Consider the following 12,483-nt stretch of genomic DNA (forward strand, 5'->3'; position numbering starts at 1 on the left):
AAGATGTAATTAGTAACTGGTAAATTTCCAGAGGGTTTGTCTAATAGGTTCATTATAACTCTTGTTTGTAAATCAGAAAATCCTAGTTTAGGGGACTAATTTATTAGGCAAAAAAAAAGGAATTTATTGGATGGTATAAATGGATCCTATCAAGATCAGCAATACAACTAGCCTCAGAGGTGTCTGGAACCAGAGACTCAACTGTAATTATGGTCTCCTTCCTGCCCTTTCTTCCTTTTTCTTCCTCCCTCCCTAATTCTTGGTTTCCTTCTCCTTGGTTGTTGATCCTCACACCACACCCAAGATGGACTTTCTCCTCAAGGCTGGGGAAATAGTTGTTAGCAGCTCTTGGACTCACATCCTCAGAGAGAAAGGAATTCTTTTTTGATGTCTCCAATTACAGAAATTTTTTCTCTCTCATTAAGTCATACCTGCTTCTCTTTATCCTTCTCTTTAATTCCACAGTACTTCATCTGTTCTCCTATGGCACTTTTCCGTTCTGCCCTCCATTGCCTCCTGAGGGAGCTTAGCTCTCTCAGTAGACTGTAAATTCCAAAAGGGGGATGATTATGATCAGGTCTTGGGGTTTGTTTTGTTTTGCTTTGTTTTTCTGGTTACTAGAACCTGTAACATTAACAGTAGTGAGAGGCTTAAGAATATTTTAAATGAATGTTTATTTCTAAAGCAATAGTCATAGTTCAATTTATTCATCCAGGGGACAAACATTCTTCACATAGTTTTGTGAAGCAGCAACTTCATTCAACAGCATAAGGAAAGGTACATGCAAGGCAGTGGGTGTCTCACTGCAGGAGAGAGTAAAGTGCAATAATGATTGACCACTATGTGGGGGATGGGAATGTTGGTGGGCAGGGATACAGATAGTTAATAGGGCAAAAACATCAAGTTTAAAGTGAGTGATACAAAGAGGTTCCAGCAAACAGGCATTTGGTATCGTGGTAGAAGTCACTGAGACTCAGAGTCATGAATCCAGATCTTGGAAAGGGAATAACAAGAAAAAATGACCTAAGAAGAAGCCAGAGAGGTATAGCAAAGGATGACCCTCTGACAAAATACTCAAGCAGGCAAGTGTCAAAGGGGATTTGCCAGAAATTAGAACTGGCAATGCTTGAAGATAGTGACTGGTTCTAGGAACAAGAGGAAGGGTTGAGTTTGAAGCTGGGGACCAAGGGAGTTCAGCTACTATGGAAAGAAGACAGAAACCAACTTGGGCCCTACAAGTGTAGCATAGAGGCAATATCCAGAAGCAGGTCTGAGGAACAAATGGGTGAAACAGTTAATACCTCCCAGTCCCCTCTAGTACACCCACCCTCAGGATTTTACCTTTTATTATGAGTACGGAAATATCATTTGTGGTGAAATGAAAGAGGAACAAATAATACTTCCATCTTGAGGTGCTTTTTATTCTTTAGGATAAATTTTTCTCCTAATTGCAAACTGTGTCTTGCAAAAATGGTATCTTGAATATATTGACAAATTTTGAATAGAAAATATCAAGCCAAATGACACCATTGGCACACTGTTGTTTTTTTGGTTTGCTTAATGCTCTCGTTGCTTGTTTTGATTCAGGATCTAGTAGAGTACCTTGCAGAGGCTGTAAAATGTAGAATGTACCACCCTCTTTAAAGATTGAAACTTAATTTGAATTAAATTCTGTTGATCATTGCTATATAACAATTGCTATATATGATATTATTTCATGTCTCTGAGATGGGATTATTTATCTATAAAATATGACTGATGGTAATTTTCAGGTGATCATGAAGATGAAGTAAAATGGTGTATTAATAGCATTTGATATAGGACCTGTGTTACAGTAGACAAAGTGAATGACAGCTACAAATAAACGTCTGTGGAATTGAACAATTGTTCTTTGCTCTTATCTCATTTTTAGAGACAATAAATTTGAACATTTGTTGGTTAAGATGTTATATTTACTAAATCTTGGTGACTTGGAAACTGAAACAATATTGCCAGTTCAGGTACATATGGGGAGGCAGTAAGGGGAGGGAAGAGGATCAGAGAAGTTCTTCAGCTACTGATGAACTAGACCATTTTGGTTCATCCTTCTGACTACATACATTTTTTTAAAAGCTGAGGTTGATAGAAAGTCAATTTGAAGGCATCAGAGAGCAACAAAAGAAGTAAAACTTTGTGGACCAAGATGGAGGAGCAGAGGGAAGCCAAGAACCTGGTACTTGAGATTGCTTTCCTCCTTAAGATGACTGTCAATTTCAGAAGCAGGAGCTGAAAACCTGAAAAGTTTCGTTTAAAAATTGTTTTTGAGCAGGCGACATACTCATTAGGTCCAACACTTATAGTATACAGGGATAATAGTGAAAGTTTCCTTTTCCTTCCTGTTCTTTGGATACGATTTCCTTTTCCAGGAGGTGACCAGGGTTATACACAGTAAATATATATATATATATTTTTTAAGATTATTTATTTATTTATTTATTTGACAGACAGAGATCACAAGTAGGCAGAGAGGCAGGCAGAGAGAGAGAGAGAGGAAGCAAGCTCCCGGCTGAGCAGAGAGCCCGATGTGGGGCTCGATCCCAGGACCCCTGAGATCATGACCTGAGCTGAAGGCAGGGGCTTAACCCACTGAGCCACCCAGGCACCCCCACACAGTATATTCTTGTGTGTCTGAAAATTAGTACAAAGTGCTAGATCGATTTCCAAGGAGTCGCATGGCAGATCCATCAGTGCCTGTTTGAAGCTGGTTTACCAGTCAAATAAAGTTATTGTTTAGGTTGGTCACATTCAACCAATAATCTTAAATATTTATTTAAAATATACTGAGGAGGGCGCCTGGGTGGCTCAGTGGGTTAAGTCTCTGCCTTCGTCTTATGTTTTGATCTCAGAGTCCTGGGTCAAGCCCTGCATCTGGCTCTCTGCTTGGCGGGGAGCCTGCTTCCCCCTCTCTCTTTGCCTGCCTCTCTGCCTACTTGTCATCTCTCTCTCTGTCAAATAAATAAATTAAATTAAAAAAAAATATTGAGGGGAAAATTATTTGATTTCTTGATTTTTTAAAGATTTATTTATTTAGGGGTGCCTGGGTGGTTCAGTGGGTTAAGCCTCTGTCTTTGGCTCAGGTCATGATCTCAGAGTCCTGGGATTGAGCCCCTCATGGGGCTCTCTGCTCAGCAGGGAGTCTGCTTCCCTGTCTCTCTTTGCTTGCCTCTCTGCCTACTTATGATCTCTCTCTCTGTCAAATAAATAAATAAAATCTTTTTAAAAAATTAATTAATTAATTTTTAAAATATTTTATTTGAGAGAGAGAGAGAGAAAGAGCTAGCACAAGCGGGGGTTAGGGGCAGAGGAAGAGAGAGAGAGAAGCAGATTCTCCTCTGAGCCAGGAGCTCAGTCCTGGGCTGGATCCCAGGACCTGGAGATCATGACCTGAACCAAAGGCAGATGGTTAACCAATTGCATCACCCAGGTGCTCCTACTTATTTATTTCAGAGAGAGAGAGAGAATGAGTGAAAGGGACAGAGGGAGAGGGAGAGAGAATTTCCACTAGGTTGTATTGAGCAGAGTCCATCTTGGGACTTGAAGCCTGTCTTGGGGTTGGATCTCACAACCCTGAGATCACGAACTGAGCAGAAACCAAGAGTTGGTAGCCTAAAAGACTGACCCACCCAGGAGCCCCAGAGGGGAAAATAATTTTAAAATAAATATTGCATGTAGACATCAATCTACTTACTCCATTCATTAGCCAATGTTCCCCCCAAATTGTAAAAATATTTACTATAAGTTTTGTGGTTTTCTCTTTTACTTTCTTTTATGAGTTTAATGAGTTTTCCAAATCATACAAGTTTGTGAGAGCTATGATGGGCACTGTGAGTCTTGCAAAAATCCTCACTGGAGACATGTTGGCATAATGAGGATTTCATAAAGGCTCCACTAGAACTCTTCATTGGTTAGAGTGGGGTCAGTTTAACTTTTTCTCAGTGTCAGTTGCCTCTGAAAATCTGAATTAATAATTTATTCTATTAATCCTCTTCAAGTTAACGTCACAGTTTTAATTAATATCCTTATCTAAATGTGTGCTGTTTTTGGTTCCTTTTTTGTATTCTTCTATTGTACCATTTAGCTTTGAAATTAGAGGCCTCCTGTTTTAATTTCCCACCCATTCTAATTTTCCCACTTAATGAATGTTTTTAATTTTTAATCAATCTTTATTTTTAACATCAATCTACTTCTTTACATTTTAATTTATTTCATTTTAAAAATTGTTCCTAGCTTTTGAATTTTTGTTGTTACTCCATTATTGTTTGTAGTCTGTGCTTATTATTGATTTATCTGTATAAGAGAGAAGTATCAGACTTAGTAAAAAAGAGGCATGGACCTACTAAGTTTAAGGAAATTGACTTTAATTTACAGTAATTGGGAAAGGCAAGGTTTTTAAAGATAGCCAGCTGGTATCATCATCCAAATTTGTCTATGTTATTGATTTAACCATTACATTTAGACTTTCTAAAAAGATTATAGCTTGTTTGTTTTTCCCATTTCTTGGCTGAGATTAGGAACTGTATTTCTCAGGATCCCTTTTCCCCCATGGTTCCAGGTTAGAATTGGACAAAAGAAGAATTTGTATCGGATTTGAAAAGTGCATGAAATTGAAGCTGTTATGCTCAGAAAGGTCATTGCCATCAAACTGGGTGACTCCAGAAGTACCTGGTGAGTCCTACCTAGTCCTTTCTTGTCTCAAATCAGTTTCTTGCCTCTCTTGCCACCTACTGGTGCTGCTAGCCAACGGCAGCCCCTGACCCACCACTGGATGTGTAGCACAGACCCAGAGGTGATAGCTATACAAAGAGGACTACTTCCTAAAGCTGACAATTGGAAAAGAACTCTCCATGAATGCTCCCTTTGCAGTCCCACTTGGCAAGCAGTTGAGCTTGGTTTGTTGGACTTCTCTACCTGCTCCAGTTTGTCCACGCACCCCTTGGTTATTTTTCTGATTCTCTGACTCCCTTACGAGACCTTCATTTTTGAAACTCTTCTTTTATTTGTTTAAGGTCCAATTATTATAATAAACCCTAATTCTCATTATATTTACAGTGGCTTTGTTTTCCTATTCATACACTTGGAATCTTTTGATCTTTCTGCTCTGTTGTTTTTATTGTCTCAACAATATCTTTCCTTTTGGCTGCAAAATAGCCACTAGAACCTAACTGTTATGCTCTGACATGCCATCACCACAAGCAAGAAGCAGGAGTATTGGCACTTAAAAGCTTTCTCTTTATATTCTTCTCCTATTTCAAGGACAAAAATTTTTTTTTTACCAGGAGCCCTTAGCAGAATCTTCCTTAAGTCTTTTTGGTTACAACAGTGTAATGTACCTTCCTCTGGCCATTGACAAATGGAGAGGATTGTCATAATTGGGTTAGACCTGTGGTCCTGCTTCCTGCCTGCATGTAAGGATAACCTGGAAGCTTTTATTTATTTATTTTAAGATTTTAATTATTTATTTGACAGAGAGAGAGAGAGAGAGAGAAAGTACAAGGAGGGGAGCAGCAGGCAGAGGGAGAAGCAGTCTCCTGGCTGAGCAAGGAGCCAGATTCGGGATTCCATCCCAGGACCTGGGATCATGACATGAGCTGAAGGCAGCCACTTAACTGATTGAGCCACCAAGGTGCCCAAACTGGAAGCTTTTAAGAACATATTTTCACCTGTGCCCAACTTGCACAGATTCTGATTTAATTGCTCTGGGGTGTTGTCTTGATATTTGTAAAATTCTTCCATGGCTTGGCTTAAACATGACTCATTCCCAGGAGATGTTGTACAACAAACAAAATCAAAGTCTGTACAAGGAAGAAGGGAGAAATGCCTGTAGGGTAGGCAATCAAGAGTGTCTTAGTGCTTTTTATTCTGTTTTGTTTATTTATGTTAAGTAATCTTTATGTCCAACATGGAGCTAGAACTCATGACCCCAAGATCAAGAGTTCCATGCTCTTCTGAATGAGCTAGCCAGGCGACAGGATTTAAATTTCTTTTCTTTTCTTTTTCTTTTCCTTTTTTTTAAACTATATCATTTAAGGGTGATCCTGGAGGCTCTGTCTGTTAGGCATCCAACTCTTTATCTCAGCTCAGGTCTTGATCTCAGGGTTATGAGTTCAAATTCCACACTGGGCTCCATGTGGGTGTTGAGCCTATTTAAAAAAAAAGAAGAAGAAGAAGAAAATATGGTCTATAGAATAGACAGGAATATGACTAAAAATCCCCATCATTTGCTTCATATAAAATCATTAAGCCCTACCATATTTTATATATTATTTGAAGCATATGTTCCATTTTGGCTAACTCTAGGGAATTTAATTGGACAATTTTTCTTCCATTCCTTAGTTACATGAAGTAAAGCCATTTTGAATGCGCTACCAGACTATGCTGCACAGGGCTCAATAAATAACTATTCCTTTTAGGGATGCATAACATTTTTAAAAATCTAAATAAAGATACAGGGGCATCTGGGTAGCTCAGTCTGTTAAGGGACTGTCTTCCGCTCAGGTCATGATCTCCAGGTCCTGGAATCAAGCCCCATGTCGGGCTCCCGGCTTAACAAGGAGTCTTCTCCCTCTTCCTCTGTCGCTCCTCCTGCTCTTGCTCTCTCTCACTGTATCTCTCTGTCTCAAAAGAATAAATAAAATCTTAAAAATACATAAGTAAATAAACAGACAAATCCCTTATCAGGAAAAATATTGAGTGATTTTCAGAGATTTCACCTAGACTTGTCAAAGTTATGATAAGATGATATTACAGTTAAAGAAATCATAGAATGCTAAAGATGTTCTGAGGTTGATTTTGATCTGAGTATCCCAGTCCAGCTACACCTTTGCCAAATATGTTTTTGTTAAGATCCACAGAAAAGGAAAAAAAGTATGTTTGAGTGTAAGAAAGTATGTGTTCTAATATGCAGGTTACTTGAAGGAAAGGAAACACATAAGGTCCTTCATTTTAGGATCAAATCCAGCTGCTAAGAATATTAGTCATGGAAGGCACATTCCAGAAATCTACCAAATTGAAAATATTGGCTTATTTACCCTGTCATTCATTAACATCAATAGCTTTCTTTTCTTTTCTTTTTTTCTTTCTTTCTTTCTTTCTTTCTTTCTTTCTTTCTTTCTTTCTTTCTTTCTTCTTTCTTTCTTTCTTTCTTTCTCTCTCTCTTTTTTTTTAAAGATTTATTTCTTTGAGAGAGAGAGAGAGAGAGCATGTGAATATTAGGAGGGGCAAATCAAACTGTAGAAGGTGAGAAGGGGACTCCCTGCTGAGACGGAGTTGGCCCATATTGGGGGCTTGATCTTAGCACCCTGAGTTGGATGCTCAACCTACTGAGCCCCAGAGGTTTCTTTTTTTAAGTTTATTTTTTTAGTGATCTCTACACCCACTGTGGGGCCCAAACTCACAACCCTAAGCTCAAGAGTTACATGCCTTCCAACTGAGCCAGCCAAGCACCATCATCATCAGTTTTGATAGACCAGTTCTCTAAGGATTGGCAAGCAACTTCACCTTTTAAAATGAAATCATGCTTAATCAGTGTGCAAATTGGAGAAGTTGTAGGCTATACTTTATTTGAGCAACATGATTGCTTTTGTCTTACAGAAAGAAAACTGGTTTTAAAATTGTATGTTTATTTTGGGGCACCTGGGTGGCTCAGTGGGTTGGGCTTCTGCCTTCAGCTCAGGCCAGGGTCTCAGGGTCCTGGGATTGAGCCCCACATTGGTCTCTTTGCTCAGCAGGGAGCCTGCTTTCCCCTCTCTCTCTGCCTGCCTCTCTGCCTGCTTGTGGTCTCTCTCTCTGTTAAATAAATAAATAAAAATATTTTTAAAAAATTGTATGTTTATTTTTAAATATATTCACATGGTTCAGAATTTAAAAGGAGTACCTATGATGACATCTTACCAAAACCAAACAACCTTGATTTGAATGAATCTTTATCAAGAACAATTTACAGAAATACAGAAACACAAATGAGTATGTCAAATGCTACCATGTCCAATGGGCAATGTCCAGAATACAGAAACATCTAGAGGCCAAATAGTCCAATTTCTTCAACAAATAAATTATAAAGGACAAAAAAGTAATTGAGAGAAAATCTATAAATTAAAAGAAACATGCCAACCAACTAAAATGTATGCAATTTATGTGAATCCTAACTTGAACAATCTTAAAAAAAATTCGTAAGACAATCAGGGAAATTTGAACAGTGATTGGATACATTGGATACTTAATGGTAGTAAGCAATTATTGTCAATTATTAAGTCTAGTATTCTGGTATGTTTCAAAAATATAAATTACCATTTAGCAATGTACAGTGAACTATATTTGGATGAAATGATGCTCTATCAGGCAGTTGCTTCAAATTACCCAGTGGGGTATTGTTGTATTAGGTGTATCTATTGCTGCATAACAAATTACCTCAAAATTTAACAACTGAAAACAACCAACATTTGTCTCACCATTTCTGTGGGTCAGGAATCCAGAAGTAGCTTGGCTACTTGCCTTGGTGGCTCTGGCTCAGGGTGTCCGTAGTCTTCAGAAGGCTGGAGAATCTGCTTTCAAGTTTACTCAGTGGTTGTTGGCTGACCAATTCCTCTGGCTGCAGCTAAACACTTCACTTTTCTTACTTTCTATAGGCTCCTTGGGTGTCCTCAAGATGTTGCAGCTGGCTTCCCTAAGAGCAGAGCCCAAGATGGTAGCTGTAGTCCTTTTTTTTTTTTTTTTTTAAACAACCATTCTATTGGTCTTGTAGACCAGCCCTGGCACAATCTAAAAAGGGACCACTAATGGGAATAAATAATGGGATAAAGATCATTAGGGCGATGTTAGAAGCTGGCTACCACATTGACCCACTGTTTTATTGGCTTAGGTCAAGCTTCTATTCATTCTCTGGCCTTCATAAACCCATACCTGGACTGGTGGAACACAATGATATATCTGTTTTCAGTGTAAGTTCAGAGTGATTGTCTAATAACATTCCCAGAAGTTTTGGATAGTTCCCTTACTTCAGTGCAGAGTCGACTGTTAAACAGACTCTAGGGAAGGTCTGAAGGAAAATTCACCATAAACACTGGCTGAAGAGTGGCAAAGTCCTTTGAGACTCTGAACCGTCTGGGATTAGGAAATTGGAAAATATCATGAATCCCACTACAGGGACTTGAATTATGTTTCTGGCAGGAAGACCCATACTTAGTGGAAAAGTGTGGTTGTCAGGTGGCACCTTAGTAAGCTGTCCATCTATTTCATTCCTAGGGATTCCATGATGAACTAGTCACCATCACAGAACCCAGAAACAAAACACTAATTACCATTTCATCCCTGTGGCTTACTGTAGTAATTTAACTTATCTCTAATAGTCCAGCACTGTCACCTGAGCTCTAACACTCCATGATCTCATTTTTCACCTTGGAGTTGGGTGATCCAATTCCTTTGTGGTATCCTGCAGTATTATTTCTTCTATCCAGAAGATACCTATGGCAGGGCTCATCCTAGAATGTGGTATTATCATCCCTAACCTATTTCTTAATGCCTGGGTAAATGGCAAGTCCTCTGGATTACCCCAGAAACTACAGTTCAACTTGCATATAATAGATCCATGTCAACATTTCCATTTCCTTAAGCATTTGAATAGTTTTTTCTAAAGCAGTGGTTCTGAAATGGTTTTCCTAGGATCAGCAGGTGCACCTGAGAACTCGTTAGAAATTCAAATACACAGATCTCAGTCTAGACCTACTAAATTAGACATTCTGGAGGTAGGGCCCAGCAATCTGTGTTTTAACAAGTCTTCCAGTGATTCTGATGCAGGCTTAAGTTTGAGAATCACCATCTTTGTGAATAAGAGTGGGGTAGAAAAACCACTTGACTACTATAGTTTCAACATGTCTAAAAATTTCTCATATTATTATTTACTTTCAAAAACTAAAGTTCTAGGGCACCTGGGTGGCTCAGTCAGTGTGTCTGAGTCTTAATTTCGGTTTAGCTCATGATCTCAGTGTCTTGAGATTAAGCCCTACGTCAGGCTCCCTGTATAGAATTTGGGATTCTCTCTCTCCGTCTGCCCTTGCTTCCCACCCATGCATGTTCCCCCCATCTCTCTCAAATAAACTAAAATTTTTAAAAAAGATTGTATTTATTTATTTGACAGACAAAGATCACAAGTAGGCAGAGAGGCAGGCAGAGATAGAGGAGGAAGCAGGCTCCCTGCCTAGCAGAGAGCATGATGCGGGGCTCGATCCCAGGACCCTGGGACCATGACCTGAGCTGAAGGCAGAGGCTTTAACCCACTGAGCCACCCAGGCACCCCAATAAACTAAATCTTAAAAAAAAAAAATTAAAGTTATAATCAAAGAAAGGAATCACTTATTTTGAGCAAAACCTAAAAACATAAGAAACCTGTAGAAAGAAGTGAAAGAAACAGAATGCTGGAAGGGCTGAAAAATTATTTTATTTTTTAAAAAAATATTTTATTTTTAAGTAATCCCTACACCCAGTGTAGGACTTGAATTCACAATCCTGAGATCAAGATTGCATGCTCTACTGGTTGAGCCACCCAGGTGCCCCTATTTTGCTTCCTGTTGGGTTTGGGAATTTATTTTTGTATCTTTCAGATAGGATAAAAAGATCACCCCAAGGCGTAATTTCAAAGGAACAGGGTCTGTTTAGTTTTGTGAACTCTGTTAAATGTATCTGTGCCTTCCACACCATGGTGGAAATGATTAGTTCTCAGGAGAGTGCACAGCAATAAGTGAAGCAAATTGCATCTCCTTAACTTCCCCAAATCTGAAAAGTACTAAGAAGCAAACCACATGAACAATGAAAACCGTGAGAAGGATTTCAACAAAGTAAGCCAAGTAAAGAATTTTTTTTCCCCTGGGATGAATTCATAAGCTGTATTTGTAGTCAATATGTCACGAATGTTTGGAATTGATGACACCGTATGTTGTCAACAAACAAAAAGTCACTAGTACTAGTACTAAAGTTCTGCCTACATTTATAGTCATAAAAGGAAATAAAAAATAAATCAGAAAAAGAGTCTTCATTGATGGTACTGTCAGAGTTGTTAGAACTAAGTCAGAGTAGAGTTTTTTTTTCACCTAGCAGGAGGTAAAATTGGTGGGCAGAATCATTTTTCAAGTAGAAACTGTTGGTAATTTTAGATTCCCCATAAGGAACAACTTGATTTGTATGTGCAACCAGCTAAGCGACTCAATGCCAAGTTGTAAGTTTATCCTGTTGAGGTTTTGCTGTTCGAGCTGCACTTTTGTGATGGGTTTGGGTATTTAGATGTACCAAAGAGCCCTACCAAACCTGAAGGTATTAACTGTCACGCACAGCATATGTATGAGGCATAATTACAACCATCATTAATGTTTAAATATTTGCTTTCTTTGAATCTGTTTTAAAGACAATCAGCTGGTAGCTATCCATGAAGATTATTTGAATATACCTTTGCAACAGGAGCAATTTAATATACTTCTCTTGTAATCCAGAACCTTTAGGGAGAGGTTATTTTTGTTTAGATACGCTACTGTACTATACCCAAAAGTGCAAGTTTTGGATCTCTAGCCTAAATTCCATGAAGGCAGGGACCAAGCGGTCCTCATTACTTTGTCTTCAATGCCAAGTACATGGTACCTAATGCTTACTTAATGAACGTCTATGGAATTAATGAACAATTTCCTGATTCTAGTCAATTGAAAAATTCAATAGCTCTTTCAAGGCTAGGATTTTTTTTTTTTTTGAGATTTTATTTGTTTGACCCAGAAAGAGAGAGAGAAAGACCGAGAGAGGGAACACAGGCAGGGGGAGTGGGAGAGGAAGAAGCAGGCTTCCCGCTGAGCAGAGAGCCTGATGCGGGGCTTGATCCCAGAATCTGGGATCATGACCTGAGAGGGAGGCAGATGCTTAACGACTCAACCACTTAGGCGCCCCAAGGCTAGGAGAATTTTGCCTCTCTTCTTGCTCCTAGCCCCACCAACAAACCAGAAGAATATCTACCGTTTTTTGAAAAGAAACAGTGCTTCTTACCTAGAAGAATATGTATGCTTTGAACTGACAGAAAGCATCTAATGATCGCGTTTGGCATTGACCAAATGAATATATCCCAGCAAACATAGTAAGTCATAAAATACTAACTAGTAAAAACAGAACAACTTGTCTTACACGCTTGTAAGTATACTTTTCTTACTATGCTAATTTTTTAAAAAGGTGTTCTTTAAAAAAAAAAAAAATTATGTATTTAGAATGTGTCTAAATGAGGGAGGGGCAGAGGATGAGGGGAAAAAAAGAATCTGACTCCTGGCTGAGCACAGAGCCAGACTCTGGGCTTGACCTTACAACCTTGAAATCATGACCTGATCCGAAATCAGGAATGGGCCCTTACCTTTACCAACTGAGTCACCCCGGAGCGCTTAGTATGCTGATTCTTTTAGTGACTGAATTCAAATTAGGGAAATC

This window comes from Lontra canadensis, unplaced genomic scaffold (genome assembly GCF_010015895.1).
Source record: "Lontra canadensis isolate GAN:19392208 unplaced genomic scaffold, GSC_riverotter_1.0 scaffold27, whole genome shotgun sequence".
Lineage (NCBI taxonomy): Eukaryota > Metazoa > Chordata > Mammalia > Carnivora > Mustelidae > Lontra > Lontra canadensis.